The sequence below is a fragment of the Carettochelys insculpta genome, chromosome 3 (assembly GCF_033958435.1).
Source record: "Carettochelys insculpta isolate YL-2023 chromosome 3, ASM3395843v1, whole genome shotgun sequence".
NCBI lineage: Eukaryota > Metazoa > Chordata > Testudines > Carettochelyidae > Carettochelys > Carettochelys insculpta.
Genome location: NC_134139.1, coordinates 101,311,911 through 101,336,047, shown reverse-complemented (window position 1 = coordinate 101,336,047; position 24,137 = coordinate 101,311,911).

Below are 24,137 nucleotides of genomic sequence, written 5' to 3'. Positions count from 1 at the left end.
CTTTTCTGTCACGAACAATCTGCTTGTGCCCTCGGGGTTCTTACTCAGGAGCACGGTGACAGAAATCGCCCGGTGGCTTATTTTTCTGCAACCTTGGACCCTGTAGCCCAGGGTTTACCCCCTTGCCTACGCGCTGTAGCTGCTGCAGCGCGCCTGGTCGAGATGTCTGAGTCCCTTGTCCTCTGCTCTCCTCTCACTCTCATGGTTCCCCATTCTGTGGAAACTCTCCTTCTGCAACGCAACACTGCTCACCTCTCCTCTGCTCGCCTCACTAGGTATGAACTTTTGCTGCTTTCAGCCTCACATATCACTATTAAGCGCTGCTCCCGGTTAAACCCTGCTACCCTCCTTCATTTACCTAGTGATGGTGAACCCCATGACTGCCATGCAACTGTCTCCGCTATCACTGTCCCGCACCCCGACCTTTCAGATGTACCTCTCCCTAACTCTGACTTGGTATTATTCACTGATGGGTCCTGCTATAGAAATGACCAAGGCCACCTTCTTGCAGGGTACGCTGTGGTCTCTCTCTCTGAGACCATAGAAGCTGCGCCCTTACCCTCTGTGACCTCTGCCCAGGTGGCTGAACTGATTGCTCTAACCCGTGCCTGCTTTCTAGCCGAGGGGCTCTCTGCCACTATTTTTACTGATTCTCGGTATGCCTTTGGGGTTGTGCATGACTTTGGCACCCTCTGGCAGGCTCGAGGTTTTCTTACCTCTACTGGTACCCCTATCAAGAATGGCCCCTACATTGCCGCCCTCCTGTATGCAGTTTTACTACCGTCTGCCTTGGCAATTGTTAAGTGTACTGGCCACTCAGCGGCAGACACCGAGGTGGCAAAAGGTAATGCACTTGCTGATGCTGCTGCAAAACATGCCGCCACTATAAAACCTTCACCAGAAGCGTTTCTTGGTCCCCTCTCTGTCTCTGTAACGCCACCATCCCTGTCTCATCTCGCTCAGCTCCAGGATTCTGCCCCAGAAACAGAGAAAGACTCCTGGAGTGCTTTGGGTTGCTCTTTGCATTCTGATTCCCTTTGACGATCGCCCACCGGTACCTTTGTAGCCCCCCGTCTTGCTCTACCCATCTCTAGCCGCCCTGCTACATGGTGTTTCGCATGTCGGCAAGGAGGGGATGGTCTCTGCTATGAGTAAGGCGGGGTGGTGGGCTCCCCATTTCAGCTCCTTTGCAACCCGCCACTGTGCCGCTTGTGTTACTTGTCAAAGCCACAATGTAGGCAAATCTGTAAAAGTAACACAAGGGTTCCAGGGTTTGCCTCAAGCACCTTTCCTACACTGGCAACTTGATTTTGTACAAATGCCAAAGTGTCAGAAATATGAATTCATTTTAGTTATAATATGTCTGTTTTCGGGTTGGATTGAAGCCTTTCCCTGTCGCAAAGCTGATTCATTGTCTGTTGCAAAATGTCTGTTAAACCACATTATCCCTACCAAGGGAATTCCTGCCACTTTGTCTAGTGACCGAGGAACACATTTTACTGGAAAAATTGTTCAACATCTAAACCAGGTATTACATGTCACCCACCTGTTGCACTGCCCTTACCATCCACAGAGTGCAGGGGCAGTTGAAAGGCGAAATGGTGTGCTTAAAAATAAGCTGGCAAAAATCTGTAGTTCCACAGGGTTAAACTGGCCAGCTGCTTTACCACTGGCCCTTATGGAAATTCAGTCATCCCCATCCCAGAGACACAAATTGAGTCCATTTGAAATCATCATGGGACGCCCTATGCGAACAATGGCTACTATTACCCCAGCCCCAGACCTAAACCTAACTCACAGCACGCTCCTCCAGTACTGCAAAGGGTTAGTGCAAGCTGTGAGCTCCTTCCATTCGCAGGTGCGAGCAGCCTGGCTGACGGAACCCACCTCTGCTGCCTGTCACACTCTTGAGCCTGGTGATTGGGTCTACCTGTGGCACCACCTTCGGAAGCACGCCTTGGAACCCCGGTGGAAGGGTCCATACCAGGTACTGCTCACCACCCAGACAGCAGTGAAATTATCCGGCATCGCTGCATGGATCCACACCTCACAGTGTAAGCCAGCGCCACCTCCAGGGGACCACGCACCTCTGCAAGACCACGCAGAACCAGCTTCAACCCCAGAAGACAAAGAGGAACAGCCTGCAATACCTTACAATCTGCGCTCTTGTAAGGGTTGCCAGAAGCAGAGGGTAAGCAGACAGCAGGACCCAACAAACAAGAAGCAGTAGTGAGCCTAGTGCCTGCTGCCTGGTGGACGTAAAACCGTGACTGCGGTTCCCTCGAAAGGGGTTGTCGGAACCAGAAAGGGTCCTCCTTCCAACATGTGTCCTTTGAGAAGCTTAATCCTCAGCTACTGTGTCCTGAGGGTCTGGGGAATCCAGAGTGACAGTGACAATTCTTTCATCCAACAACAGGTGCAGATAGCCCAGATCCTGAATATTTCTAATTGCTGGGTCTGCAGCCACATCCCAGCTCACTCACAAGCTAGTATCCCCACCATGGCAATCCCTTTGAATTCCTCAGAGCTTGCTGGAGAACCCTATCCACTTAAAAGGACATGGAAGGAAAATTACACTTGGGGGCTGGGAAAAACATATGTTCCTAAACTTATAAGTGTGGTGAAAGGAAAGGGCCACTGGTGCTGGGTGTGTAATGGGACAGGGCTGAATCTAGGGAGGAGCAGCTGTCTCCAATACATCGTGTCCCATGGTGTATGGGACTATTCAAACAAGGTTGGAGAATGGCAAACCGGGTATGGAAAGATAAACTTCCTCTCAACCTGGGATCAAACCAAAGATTCAATCTCTTGCTCCCCCTACAGCCTCCCTGAGAAAAACAGCACCATCTACAAATGTCATGTAAATGCTACCTCTTCTCCCAGTGAAAATCATCCTGTGCCCTTTGGGGGATACTATTCCTCCTTCGTAAATTCTTACATGTCAAAGGGTTGCAGTCAACCCTTCCCAGCTTTAATGGGACATCATTGGGTTTGTGGGGAAAATGCTTACACTGTGTTACCAGCAAATTGGTCAGGTATCTGTTATCCTGCTCAGCTTTTCCCACAATTCCGGGTGCTTCAATCCCTCCCACAAATCGCCTCCGTAATTTCAGGCGAAAAAGGAGGGACTTGCCAGATGCTAAATGGTATGTGGATAACATAAGCCCCCTAACTTGGGAAGAAGCTGTTGGCATTTCTTTAGTCCCAGTAGGGGGGGTAATCCACCATGCAAAAAGGCTTTTAAGGTTACAAGCGGTGGTTGAGATCATGGCCAATGAAAGAGGAGAGAGCTTAAAAGCTCTAGCCAAAGAAGCAGGAGCGGTCCGACAAGTGGCCCTCCAAAACCGTCGGGCATTAGATATAATACTGGCAGCCAAAGGAGAGACCTGTGCTCTAATTGGAACAGAATGCTGTGTATACATACCTGATAATACTAATGAGGTAATAAATCGTGCTAGCCATCTGGAGCAAATTGCATACCTTCCCCACGAAGAACCAAGTTCCTTGTGGAAATGGATAAGTAACTTATTCAATTTCTGTAGTCTGGGAAACTGGTTGTTTCAAGGAATCCTGACTATCCTATTTGGAATTCTAATAATCTTTGTGTGTTTTCAATTGATTTCTTGTTGTATCCAAAACTGCACAAGACACACCATCCATCAGGTTACCCCTAACCAGAGTGCTAATCTAATGTTGTTAAATGTCACCAGTGAAAGTAATGAAAAAGAACGATTGATATATGGAATCCAGTAAGTCATTGGTCATGGGCGTAGCCTTGACCAAAAAGGGGGGATTGTGGAAGTATAACATTGTATAAGTATAACGTTGTATAAGGGGACATGCTGGATACATTGTATATGAGAGGGCATGCCAAAACATGTTACAAAGTATCTGAGGGAGCACACGTAGGGACAGTTAGCTTTTGAATGGAGAAGCAATTAAGATGGAGCCAGCACGTCTAAGAAGCAGGCATCAGAATGGAAGGTGTGAAGGGCAATTAGTTAAGTTAACTGGAAGCTGTTAAAGGAGATTGTTAAGGGTGGCAGGTAATTAAAGATACGTGACTGGTCTCAGGGATCTCGAAGGGTGGGGACTAAAATCTTTTTCTTCTTTTGTCTGTAACTTCTCTGTAACTTGTTCTCCAAAAAAACTGTATAAATTAAGAGACACAAGCCCCACTCGGGGGGCTCACTTCTAAATGTATTAGCAGAGCGGCTTTGCTAATAAAACAGAGTGGTCTGATAAATTGTGAGTCTGAGTCAAACTTTGACAATATGCATTTGATATTCTACTGTGGAATGGTAGGTGTCAACTAGGGGAGTGTGGTAGGAAGGATTCTTTCACTACGTTAAAGAGGGTTCTTTTGGGGTATTTCTGTGGCCCGTTCCATGATGCTGTTGACTTCTCTGGAGGAACATCCTTGTCTGGTGAAGGTGGCTGAAAGAGTGTCAGGGAATGTATCTTAAACTTTCTCTTCAGAATATATTCTGTGATGTCTACATCTAGGTGTTCGGATACCTTTCTTAGTGCATGTATACTGGTTATGGACTTGCGAAAGTAAGCATGTTGATATGAGGGTTTTTGTATAGAGTTGCAATAGCAAGGTTTCCCAAACTTTATATAGCTGGGATTTTTTTTCAGTACCTTCTTTTGTGGCCCAAAAATATAAATGCATATGAAAAAAATGAAAAATGAATAAATTTTCACTGTTTATTATTTATTCACAATAGTAATAGTATATACTGATAATTTACATATTTTCTAAGGATCGGTATTTTTTTTCCAAGGACCAGGATTTGACTATGGACCACTCTTTGGGAAACGCTGGCTGATAGGTTTCCAGTGTTTAAAACCTGATCATAGAGCTTAAGAAGTTGATATTAGTATGTGCATATCTTATGGAGAATTTGATGGGTAGTGATTGTTGAATTTTTTGGTGGAAATCTATGATTTAGTGTAGGTCATCTGTCCAGAAGACAAACACGTCATTGAAATAGCACAGATGTAACATTTGTTTCATGGTTCATTTGCATAGAAATCCTCTGTTGAAGTGGACCAGGAAGAGGCTGGCATACTGGGAAATCATCCTAGCACCCGGGCTGTTTTGATGGTTTGGGCAGAGGCTCATTGAATGTGAAATTATGGCTGAGGTTAAAATGGAAGAGTTTGGTGGTGTCTTTGGGGTGGATATCTAAGTATAATCCAGTGGCACCAGGAGATGCTGCAGGATCTGGGACAAGGTGGGAAGGGAGCCTGGCTCTTCACCCTGGAAGGGGTGAAGCAGTGGGTGGAAAGGGCATTTGGCCCTCAGTGCTGCTCAGACCACAGTGCTGCAGCAATGCAAAGGGGTTTGGAGGTAACTGCTCTTTTTGCCCCTTCCCCCATTGGCTAGCCTGGTATAGTCCATTGTCTTATAGATACTTGAAGCAGTGATGCCATCATTATCCAGCTTCTACTTTAACCACCACTATTTAAAGAGAGGTGTTGATTCTTTGCTTCGTGCCTTTTCCTGGAAGCTCAAATTGCATTGACCTTTTTTGTACTCATCCAATGCTGCAAACACAAATTTACCTAGCTGACCATTCTGATGCCTATGAGCCTTATGTATCAAGAGCCAAAGAGACTACCTGTCAGCTAACGATAATATCCACTTCACTATCTATGGTCATTTACTGCTCAGATTACCTTCTGAATGCTAACAAAACTATTAATGTAAAGTGTAGGAATGGCTTTGTGATGTGGATCATAGAATCACAGAACACTAGACCTGGGAGGGACCTCAAGAGGTCATAGAGTCCAGTTCCCCACCATCTTGGCAGGACCAAACACCATCTAGATCATCCCCAATAGGTGTCTATCTAACCTGCTCTTATACATCTCCAGCGATGGAAATTACACAACTTCCCTAGATAATTTATTCTGGTGTTTAATCACCCTGACAGTTAGGAAATTTTTCCTAATGTCTAATCTAAACCTCCCTTCCTGCAGTTTAAGCCCATTGCTCCTTGTCTTATCCTCAGAGGGCAAGGAGAACAATTTTTCTTCCTCTTCCTTGTAACTCTCTTTGAGGTACTTGAAAACCACTATCATGTCCCCTCTAAATCTTCTCTTTTCTAAACTAAACAAGCCCAGTTCTTTCATTCTTCCCTCATAGCTCATGTTCTCTAGATCATTAATCATTCTTGTTGCTCTTTTCTGGAACTTCTCCAATTTCTCCACATCTTTCTTGAAATGTGGTGCCCAGAACTAGACACAATACTCCAATTGAGGCCTAATGAGCTCTGAGTAGAGTGGAAGAATGACTTCTCATGTCTTGCTCACACTGCTCCTGTTAATACATCCCAGAATCATATTTGCTTTTTTGGAACAGCATCACACTGTTGACTCATATTTAGCTTGTTGTCCACTGTGACCCCTAAGTCCCTTTCTGCAATATTCCTTCCTAGACAGTTGTTTCCCATTCTATATGTATATGTATATGTATATGTATATGTATGGATATTTGTCCACAAGGATTTGGTCGGAAACAAATGAAGTTTCTTGAAGTATCTAAGTTTGAAGGTTGAAGTATCTAAGTTGGGACAGATCCAAGCAGATCATCAAGTGAAAATTTGTTGCATTTGCTTTTCAGGTGTGATTTGTTTTGGTAATTTACATGACTTGCCTTTCAAATGGTTTCCTTGAACATCCATTTATTTATTTATTTATTTACTTACTTACTTAAGTAGAGATTGAAGTTTGAATCTGGAATTTGATGAGAATCCACATTTTACCAAATCATTTGGAAGCAGTGCTGGATCCCTTATTGCACATAATTTTGCAACTGGATTTATTGTTGTTTGCACTAGTCAAAAATTGAGGAAATGCTTCAGTAATTCTCCATAGCTGTATCTCCTCAGTTTTAGCACTCATTGTTCAAATAAAGGACAAATAAATGTCTTTGTGAAGTACTGTCTGTCTGTCCCATTTAATTTACACAGAGTTTAAGCCTTCAATTTTGCAAAGGTTAATTTATGTGCTTAACTTTCTGTGCCCTGAGCAGTCCCAGTGATGCAAATGGAACTATTTGTGCTGGTTAAACTTAAGCACGTATGCTAATGTTCCCAGAATCAAGGCCTAAGTTTGTTGTACCAGAGCATATTAAATTGGATAGCACTCCCATTAAAGCTTGAAGACCCCTGTTGCCTAAAGAATTGCCATACATCTGTGAACAAAAGTAGAATTTAACACAATAAATGGTATGCTCTAGGAGATGAGTGTAGGTATGGCCTATAATTTTTCTTTGTGACAGAATAGAAGTTAGGCAATTAACTCACCCACTTTTTGATGAAGGTCATTACCAGTTTAAATAATGATCTGTTGAAAACTGGTATTATTTGTTTAACAAGGCATGTTTTAAAGTGTTCTGAATCATTTTATCCAAGAACATTTTGTTTATTTGCTTAGTTCTAACATTATTTGATACTATAAAACTGACCTTTAAATAGTCCCCAGTTCTGTAATACTCTTTGTTCTAGGCATATAAGAAATCTTGAATATTATCAGCTGAAACCGTTTTTTATATATACTTTATTTTTTGGCTTTTTCTGAATGAGAGTAGTGAGATTAGAGGAAGATCAAAAATTGAGCCAGAGAAGGCTGAATGAGCTAACTAAAATTTGAAACCTAGAACTGGATGCTTATTAGACTTCCATGCTTTCTTCCAGCATTTACAATGTTTGGGCGAGCAATTATTAAGGAAAGCACATTTAATTATTTTGTAAATAATTTTGCTGACAGCTCTGAGTGATCAAACACAGGATCAGATCCCCCTTTTATAAAAGTGGGAAACTCCCCTGGCCTTCAAGGTCAGAGACTTACTCCACAAAGCATTATTTCCGTTTACATTTAATGCGTGTCTTTGAAAGTGGTGCAAAAGAAAGTCGATGGGCTTGTTAAGTTTTGTTAATTTATTTTTGCATTTCAGAATTGTGTTTGATGCATCTGTGGCAATATACAGATATCACAAGCTTGGGGTCTGGCTCCCCAGAAACAGGCAATCTATAACTTTTGAAGAAATATGATGCTTATATTTGGGGATGGAGGTAGCAACTTAAAATTAAAAAAAAAAAAGAGCCTATAACAAATTGTCTTGCCTTTTCACAACAATGGCATATTTTACCCATATACAGGTTGAACCTCTCCAGTTTGGCACTCTCTGGTCTGGCAACCTTCTACATACTGCATGGTTTTAGTTAGTCAGATGTCTCCTTACCATGGGTGTGCTCAAGCTTTCCATGAAGTTTGTTTATAACCACCAGTGCTGGCTCTCAGTGTTCTGTGCTGCTATTTAGTTCTAATTTGCTCCTAAATGTCTTCTAAGGGCCCAGTAAGCAGTGGAAGAGTTGGTAATGCTGCAAGGCAATATTGATTTCTCATGGTTCAGGAAATTTTCTGGGTCAGTACTGAGGGTGCTGGCCTAGATAGGTTATGTATACACACATCATAGAACTGGTAGGGATCTTGAGAAGTCATCAAGTCCAGTTCCCTGCCCTCATAGCAGGACCTATCACCCTCCCTGCTGATTTTTTTTTTAAATTTAGACTGCCCCAGAACCTTGAACAGCCCCTTCAAAGGCTAAACTCACGACCCTTGATTTATAAAGTCAATGTTCTAACCACAGAGCTATCTAGCTCCCGAAAAAGTTCATGGAAGTTAAATAAGAGTAACTAATGCTAGAAAGGGTTCCAAAATCTTAATTTACTTTTTTCCACTTACTTTTGCAATGCATGGGCTTCAATTATATATTGTCCACAGGTAATAACAGTACTGTGTTCCACATCAAAGGAGGTAAATGCAAACTGAGTATATTGTATGGTGTAAGACCCAGATCCTCAGAAGTATTTACTATCTGGGAGTTAGGGCCAGACTATCAAAGATATTTGGGCACCAAAGTGTCTCCAATATACTGTCTTTGTATAAGCTGGCCAGCTCCCCAGAACTGCAGAAATCTGATTAAAAATTACATTAGAAATTCAACTTTTTGAAAACCATACACAGCTTCTTTCTCAAGTTGAAATTACCTCTGAAAGTAATTTTCTCCCTAAAGTCTGTGGTCTGGATGGATAAATATCTTGAAAATATCCCCTCAGATATGTAACCCATGTTTCTTTATTGCATGTTTTCATGTTTGAGATAAGTGTCTTTGAATTTCAACTAGTAGCAGAGAGATGGGGAGTAAAGGCACTTCGAAGTGCACGCCGCTACCCAGCATGCCAGCACTTCGAAGTTTGAAGCTTTGAACTAGCCATGGGGGAGAATTAGCCTAATAAAATGCTGCATATGCATTGCAGCACTTCATTAGTAAACTCCTATCAGCCTGATTACCATGCTCCCTTTGAAGTATGGGGCAAGTGTAGACATAGCCTGAATGTGTATAGTCTAATATTGTATATGTATCTTTCTTGTATGTGTAGTTAGATGTATTTAAAAGTATTTTAAAAGGGCCTGTTTTATTAGTTCATGTATTCTAATGAAAGCCAGTCAACAACGTATGAATGACTGAGTTTTTTCCTTTAATCCCAAACAGTGGTTTGTCCTGCAAAGACACATGTCCAGGCAACCTGATACTGGAATCCATTTTGAGTCTCCTATTTTGCCATGGGGTGGGGAGTGCTAAACAAGTGGTTCATGTCCTGGGAAAAGTCTATTTAAAGAATGGAAAGCAGTCTTTTGTCTTCAGCTGGCTTTTGAAATTGCCTCACCTCCCTGGAAGGATACACATGAAGAAACCTGGAAACAAAGAATTGTAGTGAAAGGGTCAAGGTAAGGTGCTGGGTGCAGGTCAGAAAAAAAAATCAACTCTGTTCTGCAATAAGAACTTGTAACAACTTTGCTTACTGTATTAGTGTCACCTGGCATGATCTGTTTATTTTATCTTAGTAACTTTCACTTCAGATGCTATGTCTACACTAGAGCAATCTGTCAATGGAAGTTACTGTCAGAAGATATCTTCCAAGTAAACTTCTGTCAACAGATCGCAGCCAAATTGCCAAGTAGATTGCAAGAGTGATCTGCTCTGTTGAGGGAGAGTGGCTGGACTTCCCAGTCATTCTCTTAAGAAAATAGCCAACCGGAAATACAGCAAACAGGTCTGCCTGATGTCCCATAAGCCCAGTCTGTCAATAGAGGCCCCTGAGTCACATCCAGACCAGCTTTTTGTCAACAGACATCTGCTGACAGAGGTGTCATGCCTCATGGGAAGCAAGATAAGACTGTCAACAAAAATGCTACAATCTGTCAATTTACTGTTGACAGAAAGCATTAGGAATGTGCATACTCTGTGGGTTTTGTCAGAAAAAGCCAGTTTTGTTAGAATCATAGAACACTAGAACTGGAAGGGACCTCAAGGCATCATCAAGTCCAGTTCCCTTCCCTCTGGGCAGGAGCAAATACCTTGTAGACCATCCCTGATAGGTGTCTATCTAACTTGCCCTTAAATATCTCCAGCAATGAAGATTCCACAACCTCCCTGGATAACTTATTCCAGTGTTTAACCACACTGATAGTTAGGAAGTTTTCCCCAATGTCTAATTTAAACTTTCCCTTCTTCAGTTTAAGCCCAATGCTCCTTGTCATGTCCTCAGAGGCCAAGGAGAACAATTTTTCTTCCTCTCCCTTGTAACCCTCTTTGAGGTACTTGAAAACTGCTCTCATTTCCCCTCTAAATCTTCTCTTTTTCAAACAACAAGCCCAGTTCTTTCATTCTTCCCTCATCGCTCATGTTCTCTAGACCTTTAATCATTCTTGTTGCTCTTCCCTGGATGTTCTCCAATTTCTCCACATCTTTCTTGAAATGTGGTACCCAGGACTGAACATAATACTCCAACTGAGGCCTTATGAGTGCTGAGCAGAGCAGAAGAATGACTTCTCGTGCCTTGCTCTCCACGCTCATGTTAATCCATCCCAGAATTATGGTTGCATTTTTTGCAACAGAATCACACTGGTGAAACAAATTTAGCTTGTGGTCCATTATGACCCCTAAGTCTCTTTCTGCAGTACTCCTTCCTAGACAGTTGCTTCCTATTCTATATATATGAAGTTGATTGTTTCTTCATAAGTGAAGTACTTTGCATATGTCCTTATTAAACTTTATCCTGTTTACCTTAGACCATTCCTCCGGTTAGTCCAGATCATTTTGAATTATGCCCTATCCTCCAAAGTAGTTGCAACCCCTCCAAGCTCAGCATCATCTGCAAACTTAATAAGGATACTCACTATGCTAATACCTAAACCATTGATGAAGATAGTGAATAGAAAGAGTCCCAATAGATCCCTGCAGAACCCCACATGTTATACCCTTCCAGCATGACTGTGAATCATTAATAACTACTTTCTGAGAATGATTATCCAGCCAGTTATGCATTCACCTGATAGAGACCCCATCTAAATAGTATTTGCTTAGTTTATTGATTATGCAAGATCATGCAAGACTGTGTCAAATTCCTTACTAAAGTCTAGGTGTACCATAACCACCACTTCTGTCTTATCCACAAGACTTGTTATCCTGTCAAAAAAAAAGCTATCAGATTGGTCTGGAATGATTTGCTCTTTACAAATCCTTGATGGCTATTACCTATCACCTTATTTTCTTCCAGATGAATTTCTTATTTATTTGCTCCATTATATTTCCCAGCACAGAAGTTAAACTGACTGGTCTGTAGTTTCCTGCATTGTTTTTTTTCCCCTTTTTATAGATGGGCACTATATTTGCCCTTTTCCAGTCTTCTGGAATCTTACCCGACTTCCAGGATGTTTCAAAGATGATAGCTAAAGGCCCAGAAACCTCCTCTATCAGCTTCTTAAGTATTCTAGGATGACAAAACCCTCTAGTGTAGACATAGCCAGAGGGATAGTCGTGTTAGATATGCAGATGTCTGGGCAGTTGAAGTTCCCTGTAACCACCAAATACTGTGCTGTGGATAATTTTGGTAGTTATTTTAGTAAAAACTTCACCCAACTCTTTTTCCAGGTTAAATGGTCTATGCTACCACCACTGTTTTTCACTCCTTTTATTCTGACCCATAGATTTTCAGTAAGTCTGACTCCTTTTTCCATTTTAAACTCAGTCTAAGTCTATACGTCTTTGATATGCAAGATAATACCTCCTGCTTTTTCCCCCTCCTGTCTTTCCTGAATAAGAGGTACCTTACCACACCAGTGCTGTAGTCATGTGTTTTTTCCCACCCATTATGTCAAAGTCATGTTTATTCACTAGTATTTCTAGTTCTTCCTGTTTATTCCCCATACATATTACTTTTAATGATATTGTGTCCTGTTTCAATTGATATGCACCCTTTAAAACAGAATGCTGTAAATGAAAATGGTCTTGTCTGAATTGCTAGCCAGGATGGAAATGGGATTGGACTATTGAGGATGAAGCCAAGCAGCTTCTCCAACCCATCAACATTTCCTGTCCACAGCTGGTGAAATTTAAAGACAGAAATTTTCCCCTTTCTACTCCCTTCTTGAGTATGCCATGGTCAGGAGGGTGGAATTTGTAGGTACGAGCTCACTCGCTATCTTTTGATTTATTTATTTTACTGGGAGAACGTGAGATCTGATGGCTCCTTTATATGGTCCTGTAGTCCCTCCTTCCAAAAGAGGTCTACCAGGCTAAGTTTGTTGTTAGCCACCCTGCTTGCGTCTACACTACATTCCCCTGTGAAGGAAGAATGTAAATGAGAGAGATTGAAAATGCAAATGAAGAGCTGATTTACAAATCTTGGTCTTCATTTGCATAATCTCATGTGATTGCATCTTCAGAAGAGACTTTTCCAAAAGCAAAAAACAGCCATGTAGACGGGGTTCCTTTGGAAAAAGAAAAAGTTTTCAAAAGAATCCTTATTCCAGAAATAATTTGTGAAGAAGGGTCCTTTTGAAACCAGAAAAACCCATTTAAATAGCTGTTTTTGCTTTTGGAAATGTTTCTTCCAAAAATGTGATCACATGAGATTATGCAAATGAAGCATGAGATTTGTAATTCAGCTCTTCTTTTGCATTTTTGATCTCCCTCATTTGCATTCCTCCTCCAAAAGGGGAATGTAGTTTAGCCGTAGCTCCTGTGTTTGGCTGCTTTGGTTTGATGTCAAATTTCCTCGAATACTAAGGTCTTTTGCCAACCTCCTTTTCGGGTCTAGAAAGAGATTTCTACAATAATGTAAAATTAAACCATGTGAATGATTTTCCTCTAGATTCCTGCCACCAAACAGGATGCCTGCTTTCATAAATTTTATATTAAATGTTTATATTTTAATTTTTCAGGGAATCCAGTGCAGATGATGAAGATTGCAAAACCAAGTCAGCAGCCCAACAGTGTTCTGGAATTATGGAATGTTAAACAGGAGGTGCGGAGAGATCTCCAACAGTCTGCTCATCTTGAGACACCCTTCTTTGTCTGTTCCTCTAATCTCATTGTCTATCCTTACACTACAGCAAGCAGAAGTGACTGTCGGAAGAGATCTACCAGCAAAACTTCTGTCAAGAGATCATGTCCACACACAGTCTGCTCTCTTAAGAGAATGGCCAACTGGAAGCTCAGCAAACAAGGCTGCTCAGTGACCTGGAATCCCTGTCTGTCAACAGAGGACCCCCCGGAGCATCCACACAGCTTTTTTGTCAACAGAGGTATTATACCTGCACATAGAAAGGCACAATGCTGCTGGCAGATATACCGGGTTTTGTCGACAGTCTTTTAACAAACAGCATTTTGTGTATAGATGCTCCACAGGTTTTCCTGATGACAGCCCAGTTTTGTCAGAAAAACCCTCTTGTTCAGACGGAGCCCTTGTATGCAGGGGTGGTGCAGTGGCAGAGGGAGGGAGTGAATTTGGCTGGAAAATCAAGTACCTTATTGTCTCAGCTGTGAAACCATATTGCATCCCTTTTAGTGGTTTGTTAGGACCACAATTGTGAGGGTCCCATATTGGAAGGCAGTAATGGAGTGTGACTGCTGGCTAACACACAGCTAATATAAATCTCATTTAATTTTCATTGGCTATTTAAAACTAATAGATTTGCAGCTTTATTTTGATTACATCTATCCATTCATCTACATATAATTCCATATGTCCCTCTCACTGCACATGATCCATGTATAATTTCTCATAAATAATTTAAACATCTCTAAATAATACTTGCATATTTGCTCACTTTCTCAGGTTGAAAAGGATTGATTTCTAAACTGAATCTTTCAGTTTCCAATCCTATTCTGTCTTCGTATCTTTAATCTATTCAGGATTATGCTTTTGGGATACCTAAGAAAGCAAAGAATGAAATGTCAGGACTAATATCCAGTCATGCTTTAATTCTATGTATACACATCTTTTTAATAGAAAAAGAGTTTTCATACAAGGACAGTGCACTGTATTCAGAAAATACTAAAAAACACATTACTAAATAAAATATTTATCTTTTAAATGGTGGCTGTTAGTAGCCTTTTTTGAGCTCTAGCACTTATTCTTGTCTTTACTAGTGTGTTGCCCATTTGAATGCATTATGAGACACCTAATTTATACAGCTTTGTAGATCATTTACGTCATGTAAGGAGGCTAATAATTTTTAAATAGTAGAAAGTGTCAGAATTTAGTAAATTAAAGTGCAAGGTGCAGACTTAAACCCATTATAATGGAAGTGAAACATTTTTATAATGCTTTTATGTATTTCAAATATAAAACTATTCCAATATTTAATTTTCATTCTAAACTGAAGTTATGGTGAGCCAATTAAATAAGTAAGATCGGAGCTCTTTCATTCATATTATATGCATATGTTATATTATCACATTTACATGTGAGGACGCTGTCAGTGCTTAGTTTTTACAAACACTTTTGACCCCTTGAGGGGAAAACTTGCATTTTAAATCTAACGAAAATGATTTTGATGTAACCTTTTGTGGGCAAAGACCCTGCATCTGACAAAGACAGTCTTTGCCCACCAAAGCTTATGTTCCAAAATATCTGCTCGTCTATAAAGTGCCACAGAACTTCTTCAGGATGGACTAATAGTGTTGCGAAATGTTACATCAAAAGCATTTTCCTTAGATTTAAAGTGCAAGTTTTCCCCTCAAGGGATCAAACGTGTTTTGAAAGCGGCACTTTCGAATTGTGAACAGACGTCTTCATGCTCATGAAGCCCTGCATATTCATGTCAGTGCCTCATTAGCATCTTCTGAACTGCATCATTAACATGCCCCTTCCGAAAAGGAAGGGTAGTGTGGCCACAGCCTTCGAGACTGCTAATGTAATGTCGACAGCAAAAGTAATAAATAAGCACTGTGGTTTAATGATCATTGAGTCAATGGGAGTAGCCATTATGTTCATGAAGCTTGAAGTTTGGCTTCCCACTTGACTGCCAAAGAAGTGGGTCTTAACCACAAAAACGCATAACCTAATACATTTGTTAGTCTTTAAGGTACTAGAGGACTGCTTGTTATTTGTGAAGTTACAGACTAACATGGTTACTCATGTGAAATAATTGATCAGTTACTCAGAAACACAATAGTTTTTTTCCTGCATTTTGCTTCTCCGCATGAGCCTACCTCCAACCTTGATTTTTTTAAATTGATAACTCTTTTCAGAGTAATAATTCTTTGTAGTCAATGGTTAAGCATGAGAATGATTCTCTTCCTTCTTTTCTGAAATAAGAGCTGTCCATCAGACTTTGGGAGAAAAAAGATAAAAGAAAGCACATTCCATATCATTTAGTGCTAAAACTGTCCCTTCTGATTTTCAAGTCAATCTCTATTCACAGAGTTCATTGAAATGGAAACCCCATTGCATACAGCTCTCCTTTCTCTTACAGTTAACTGTCATTCATTTGCAATCCTATATGTTAAGATGCGGTGAGAGCTGCTTTGTGACTTTGAAATATAGTGGACTTAATCTTATCATAATAAATATAACACATTGTTCTTCTCCACTACCTGACAGTAAGTTAAAACAAAACAAAATCAAACAAAATCAAACAAAAACACAGATCTAGAAACGATGTCACTATACGTCTATGCAGGGTTGTGACACTGGAACCATAATATAAGACTTAATAAAAGAGAAAACATAGGGAATCCAGGCTACATCTACTTATCAGCGTTATTTCAAAATAATTCATTCCAGAATAGCTATTCCAAAATAGCTTATTTAAAAATAACACAGCTATTCACAAGGGCTGTGTCTTCACATGCCACTTCTTTCAGAAAGGCGTAGTAATAAGCCGACCAGACAATGCTAATGAGGCCTGGACGTAAATGTCCTGTACCTCATAAGAATATGGGCATGTGGTTTGGAGTCCTGAAGAAGCTATTCTGGACTCCAAAATACAAGTGCAGACCTGCAGCTTGTGGGGATCTTCCAGAAAGAAGCCCTCTTTCCGGAAGCTCTTTCTTCCTCAAAATTTTGAAGGGGCTTCCGGAAGGAGGGTTTCCTTCTGGAAGAGGCTCGTGGGCCATGCATCAGCATGTGTATTTTGGAGTCCAGAAGAGCTTCTTCCAGACTCTGAAGCACATTCCCTTATGCTAATGAGGCATGGTTAATTTACGTCCATGCCTCATTAGCATCTTCCGGATCACTCATTACCATGCTGCTTCCAGAAGAACCGGCACGTGAAGACACAGCCAAGAAAGATATGTCTACACTAGCATGCCTCTTTTGAAAGAAACATGCAAGTGAAGGAAATAGAAAATGCAAATGAGGCACAAATTTACATATCTGGCACCTCATTTGCACATTCTTCTTTTGAAAGAAAAAAAGCTGTGTAGATGCGGCTCTTTCAAAAGTAATCCCCATCTTTGAAAGAACTCTTCTTCCTATTTTTTTTTAGAAAGAAGGAGTCTTTTCAAGATGGGGATTACTTTCAAAAGAGCTGAGTCTATGCTGCTTTTCTTCATTCAAAAGGAGAATATGCAAATGAGGTGCCAGATATGTAAATCAGTGCCTCTTTTGCATTTTCAATTTCCTTCATTTGCATGCCTCTTTCGAAAAGGGAATGCTAGTGTAAGTGTAGCTGAGACATTTTGAAACAGCACCCAGCTATTTCAAAATAGCATGTCTGGACAACAGTGCCCATTTTGAAAAATACTCATCCCTTGCCCTCTGAGCACAGTTGGTTCCCAACTTTGTGCTTGTAGGTGAAAACTCATAAGAGGGCACTCAATTCTCAGTAGAATACATGTAAAAGTCTCTGATTGGTTCCTAGAGCTCACAGAAGAGTGGCAGCAGGTGGCGCTGCTTTTGGAACGTAAGTGAACCTTCGGTTTAGGTGGGGAGAGAGTTTAAAGGCTGAGGGCAGTTTAGGGCCATGAGTGGCTGGGATGGTTAAAACCTGGTGGTTGGTTGGGTCCTTGGGGTGGGTGGGGGGTTCAGGCTGCTGAAGGTTGGGTGTGTGGTCTAGTGTGGGGACGGGGAGGTGCCAGGTTGTGGCGAATTAAGTCTACCAGGCTGGCGGGGAGGGGATGCAGAGGTCAGGCTGCTGTGGGGCCAGGCTGCAGGGCCAGTGGGGGGGAGGTTTAAGACTGCTGTGGGTTGGGGCCATGGGGCCGGCACAGGGGTCAGACTGCTGTGGGGCCAGTCTGCAGGGCTGGTGACTGTGGAGGGGGTCAGGCTGCCACAGGGCTGGCAGAGGATGGAGGTCAGGCTGCTGGGGGGGCAGGTAGTCAGGCTGCTGCGGGGCTGGCAGGGGAGGGTGGTCAGGCTGCCACCAGGCTGGCAGAGGAAGGTAGTCAGACGACTGCAGGGCCAGTGGAGGGCGGAGGTCAGGCTGTTCCACGGGCAGCAGAGATGCGGGGTTCAGGCTGCTGCAGGGCTGACAGAGGGTGGGGGTCAGGCTGCTGTGGGGCTGGCAGGGGACAGGGGTCAGGCTGCTGAGGGTAGGCACTGCGGGGCCAGGAGGGGATCAGGCTGCCACAGGGCTGGTGGGAGGTGGCGGGGGTCAGGCTGCTGTGGGCTGGTGGAGGTGGGGGGGTCAGGCTGCTGCAGGTGGGCAGCAGGGCTGGTGGGGGGAGGAGGTCAGACTAGGGCAGGTTGGAGCCAAGGGGAGGGGACTAGCCTCGTATTAGCAGGGGGGAGTTCACTCATAGAGTGAACTAAGGTAAGTAAATGTGTCCCTTGTTTAAGTGAGTGCTCATAAGTGAAGAATGAGGGATGAGTGTAGTGCCATTGGACGCCATTATGGATTATTTCAAAATAGCACTATTCCGTGTCTTAACAGCACCTATTTCAAAATAGCTCTTTTGAAATCGGTATTATTCTTTCTGCAATGAGGTTTAAGAAATTTGAAATAATGGACCAGCTATTTTGAATTTATTTTGAACTAGTGTGTTTGTAGTGTAGATGGTTGCAACATTATTTCTAAATAATGGCTGTTATCTCAAAATAACTCTGCTGTGGTGCCATAGCTCCACAGAGCCAGGAATCACAGCTGTAATTGGAAATAAAATATGCAGTACAGCCAGTGTTAGAAAATTCCATAGTTTTTCCAAGTATTTCTCTCCTTAGAAAAGCTCCTGTAGAATTCATGCAATGATTGATTAGCGGCTCTGTAGAATTTTAACAAACCTATAAAATTCAAAAGCAGAGATCGAATAATTTAAAAAAAAAATTCTGGGCATCTTCTATAGAGGTCTTTTTGCTTCTATGGAATTCTTTTTAAGATTTAGATGATCACCATCCACAAAGGATAATCTTGCAAAAACAAACATTCACATGAGCAGAGAAACATTTTGTGTGATTTTTAATAAAACACAGTTTATACTACTAATGTTATGACAACCTGAAAATACGTATGTTTGTTGGATAACATAGATTAAGACTTGTCAAACACGTCAGCATTCTTCAGACTTTAAATCACTAATTTTACACTATCTTTACCAAAATGTCTTAGAACTTCTTGATGTGTAGCCTTATTGTTTACAGTTTCCTATTTTTTAAGCCTCTATCAGATAGTATTCTAGCACTGTGATAGGAACACAGCTACAGAAGCCCTGTGGCACTTTATAGACTGATAGACATTTTGGCACATAAGCTTTCGTGGGCAAAGAACCGCTCTGTCAGATGTATGAGACATCTGATGAAGCAGGTCTTTGCCCACGAAAGTTTATGCTCCAAAATATCTGTTAGTCTATAAGGTGCCACAGGACTTCTTGTTGTTTTTGAAGATAGAGACTAATTTGGCTACCTCGCTGATACTAGCTACAGAAGTGACCCCAAACACTGCGGAGTTATGGTTTTATGATGGCTTCCATTCTGCTTTTCGGTTGTTCACAACACTCTGAAACTTCTACATTTTGGGAGGAGACTTTCCACTCTCAGCGTCTACCCGGCGATAGGAGTACCTTTTACATTTAAGGAAAATATTGAACTGTTGTAATGGTTATTAAGCACATGATTACATGCTTTCTCAATTAATGTAATATCATACAAGGGTTTTTTCTTGAAACTGAGCTACATTTAAGTAACATTAACTGTGTCTACACTCACACCCAACTTCAAAGCAGGCATGGTAATCACAGCCAGGGGAGATTACTAATGAAGTGCTGTGGTGAAAAATTTTGAGGAGTAAAAGGACTTCCAAGTTTGACTACACACATGCCAGCACTTCAAAGTTTGATGCTTTAAAGTTGCCATGGTGGAAAACTAGCCTAATGAAGTGCTGCGTATTCACTGGCTCGTCTACAAGGGGGTCCTTTTTGAAAGGACCCTGCCAACATTGAAATCCCCTTATTCCTATCAGCACTTTCAAAGTGCCACGGCCAATGGCATGCTAATGAGGTGCTGAATATTCATTTCAGTGCCTCATTACTATTGTTCGATTTGGCCATTAGCATGGCCATTTCAAAGTTTTTTTTGAGTGTAGACATGGCCATGGTGTGCTTCACCCAGAGCACTACGTGATCCAAGAACAACATGGGTGAAACAGGACAATCGTTATACTCTCGCGGTAGCACTGGAACAACATTTAGGGTGGGGGTGCTGAGCTGCATGAGCCCTCTCCCTGAGATTCCATCTGCTCCCTTCCTCACCCAAGGTTAGGGACACAGCTGGGGTAACAGTGGAGCCCTGAGCCTGGTGGCTGGGACCCCGGGGCTGGCAGCAGAGCTGCTGGGAATGGGCTGTCAATTGGGAACTTGGCTTGGGACTAGCAGTGGAGATGTGAGCCACACCTCACTCCCTACTTCCCATGCCTATGCACTCTCATATGAACTCAAAGCAATGATAAGAGAAAAACATCATATCACATGTAGATGAAGAGTTTTCACAAAGTGATCACTCTGTATATAACCTTTCAATCCTCAATGTCAAAGAAAACTTAGACAATGCCCTCTAAAGATCAATCGAGGAGCCTAAATTTATAACTTTGCTAGACATTGAAAATCATGGCCTGAATATGAGTTATTTCAACAACCTGTAACCTGCTAACAACTTTGCCTTCTTTGCCTTTCCCTCTCACTCTTCTTTTCTGTGTTAACAGGCCACTTCTACCTTGTATTTAGCTGTGACACTGTGAGTGCATTTCCAAGTCCCAAAGATGACCTCTGTGTATATTTAAAGTCGTTTCTCTCACATAGAAGAGTTAGCCCAACAACCTCACCAACCTTGTCTCTTCAAAACGTTTAATGCAAAGAACAGATATATCATGTTCTACGTCACTGAGATAAAATAGAATACAGTTAATTAATAAAGATCCCCCAACAAAATGTGTGGGGTCCTCAACACCAACTATAACACAATATGTCCCTGAATAAAAGAATATTCCAGCTTTCATAAGCTACGTCTACACGTGAACCCTACATCGAAGTAGCTTATTTCTATGTAGTGACATCGAAATAGGCTATTTCGATGAATAACGTCTACACGTCCTCCAGGGCTGGCAACGTTGACGTTCAACATCGACGTTGCACACCACCACATCGAAATAGGCGCTGCGAGGGAACGTCTACATGCCAAAGTAGCACACATCGAAAGAAGGGTGCCAGACACAGCTGCAGACAGGGTCACAAGGTGGACTAGCGCTTCCAGGGCAACAGCTAGCCGCTCCCTTAAAGGGCCCCTCCCAGACACACTCAGCCTGCACAACACGCGGTCTGCAGAGCCATAGGCATGCACACCTCGGGCGACGCAGTCATGGTGGACCCCCAGCAGCAGAAGCAGCAGCAGCAGCCAGAGGTCCACCCAGCCACCCCTGCAGGAGCAGTGCTCACCCTGCTCCATGCCATGCAGGAGGCAGCTAAGCACCTCCTTGCCACAGAGGAGGAGCTGCCCGCAGGGGAGGAGGACGCAACCCCCAACCCTGCAGCACCCCGACCCCCCCGCTGCCTCATACGCCGGCGGCTGTGGAGCTACCCCACCAGCACCGACTGGTGGGAGCGGCTGGTGCTCGGAGAGTGGGATGACGACCGCTAGCTCAGGAACTTTCGCATGAGCCGGCAGATATTTCTGGAGCTATGCCAGTGGCTCACTCCCGCACTCAGGCACCAGGACACTGCCATGCGGAGTGCCCTCCCTCTGGAGAAACGCGTCGGCATTGCTGTCTGGAAGCTGGCCACTCCAGACAGCTACTGATCTGTGGGGCAGCAGTTTGGCGTCGGCAAGGCCACCGTCGGGGCTGTCCTCATGGAGGTAAGAGGACCCACGGGGGGGGGGGGGGGGAGGCAGCCCTGGCAGGGGAGGGGTCCCTGGCAGGGGAGGGCCACACACACCCTGCTCACCCCTCATTGGTGCTCTCCCATGTGCTTCCCTTGCAGGTCGTCCGTGCCATCAACGCCATGCTCCTCCACAGGCTCGTGAGGCTTGGGGACCCAGATGCCACCATCGCAGGCTGTGCCACCCTGGGCTTCCCCAATTGCTTCGGAGCTCTGGATGGGACTCACATCCCCATCCACGCCCCGGAGCACAGAGGAGGACGTTACATGAACCGGAAGGGCTACCATTCTGTCATCCTCCAGGCCTTGGTCAGAGACAGTCAGAGCAGTCAGAGACAGTCCTTCCAACCCGTCCTGGGGAGAAGACCCCGAGGGGTGCCCCTCTGGGGTGTAGCTTTCCCCCTCCTCAGGCAGGCAGCCTTCTAGCTCTCCCTTCCCCTAGCCTCTAACTGTGGCCCCCGATTCAAACCCAGCTTGGCTCCTCCCTCCTCTTTGTTCAGGGCAGAGGTGTAACCTGCCACTTGTAGCCCCAGGATCATCCTTAGCCACTGGGAGCTATTCAGCTTGTTGCTCATATCTAGCCTGAGTCTCGCATTTGCACTCCCCCCACTCCATCACACGCTGCTGCTGCTGCTGCTGGGTGTCCCACCCCCTCCCCCTGGGGGACCCTGGAGGTTCCGCTCCCCCCTGCCCCAGGGATGGAGCATGGCACTGTCGTGCTGGGGGGGGGGCAGGGGCTGATGCACTCCTTTGAGGGACATGCCACTGCTGTCCTTGGGGCCATGGTCATCTGGGCATGTGGAGGGCCCTGGCCATATCTATTACCCCCGCCCCTCAACCCCGGGGGTGTGCACCAGGGGGGGTACATACCTGAGGGTCCACTCCCATGGTCGGGGGACACCCGGGGGGCGGATGCCTGCCTGCTGCTCCAGGATGGCAGGAGGATCTGGAGGCTGGTGTCGGTGGAGGAGGAGTTCCCCTCCTCCTCCTCCTCCTGCTCCGGTGCCCCGGGGGTGGGGTCCTGGGGGGGCCCCCAGGGTGCGGGGCTTACCTCCAGGGCAGACTCCGCCTCCGGGGCCTGCTGAGGCTCCTCAGCCGAGGTGTCAAGCATGGCCGGAGGGGAGGAGGTGTGCTGGGGGCCCAGGATGTCCCTGAGCTCCCTGTAAAAGGGGCAAGTGACGGGGGCGGCCCCAGATCGACTGGCCGCATCCCGGGCCCGGGAGTAATCCTGCCGCAGCTCCTTCACTTTTCTCCGGACATGGTCCGGAGTGCGGGCAGGGTGACCCCGGGCAGCCAGGCCCTCGGCCAGCCGAGCGAACTCATCTGCATTCCGCCTCTTGCCCCCCATTACCTGGAGCACCTCCTCCTCACTCCAGAACCCCAGCAGGTCCCAAAGCTCAGCCTCCGTCCAGGAGGGGCCCCGCTGCCACTTCCCGGCCTGGCTCCTGCCCTGGGAACCCTGGCTCCCCTTTGGGAGGGGTTCCCTGAGGGCGCTGGAGGGGCTGCTGGGCAGCCATCAGGTCGGTTGGGGGTGTGGGTGTCTGCAGAAGAGCGTGCAGGCTAGCCGCGTGTTACTGCTGCTGCCTGCACGCTCTCTCAGCTTCCTGCACAGGAAGGGAGTGGGTGGGGACCTTTAAGGGGCCGCTCCATGTGGTCACCATTGAGCTGAGGGGCTGGAGAGAGCGTCTCTCAACCCCTCAGCTGATGGCCACCATGGAGGACTCCACAATTTCAAAGTTGTGGGACAAGCAACGACTACATGTTCCCTACTTCGACGTTGAACGTAGAAGTAGGGCGCTATTCCCATCCCCTCATGGGGTTCGTGGCTTCAACATCTCGCCGCCTAACTTCAATGTTAACATCGAAATAGCGCCCAACATGTGTAGCCGTGACAGGCGCTATTTCGAAGTTACTGCCGCTACTTCGAAGTAGCGTGCACGTGTAGACACGGCTATACTGTCCCCACCTCTGTATCTGAACTCTCATCAGCAGTGGGGGAAAGAAAATGTTGTGTTCCAGACAAATATTTGGCTTTTTCATTAAGGCTGCTAACAAATTACTACTTTAATGATATTTGCTGGAGAGATTTGTTGTGATGTTGACAGTTGACCATAAAGAAATTATCTAAAACCAACTCATTTCACATATACAAGGAAGCAAAGACTAAATATGACTGCTTTTAGTTGTTAGCAACGGGGGGCAGATTTTGTGATCAAGAATCTGGCTGTGAAAGATGCTGTAGAGCAGGTCTTGCATACCTGACCAACCAGCTATTTCCCATTTTGTGTGGATGCTTAACTCTGAATCTCCTCATGATGCAGTCAAAAGTTATCTTAGGTTGGACACTGAGTTCTCTGAGTACCAAACACGCCGACAAGATATCTGTTAACCACAAGTAGTTTATTGCTCTGACCCACTTTAGCAAAAAACCGTTAACTAAAAATCAAAAGCGTGATAGGAAAGTGGC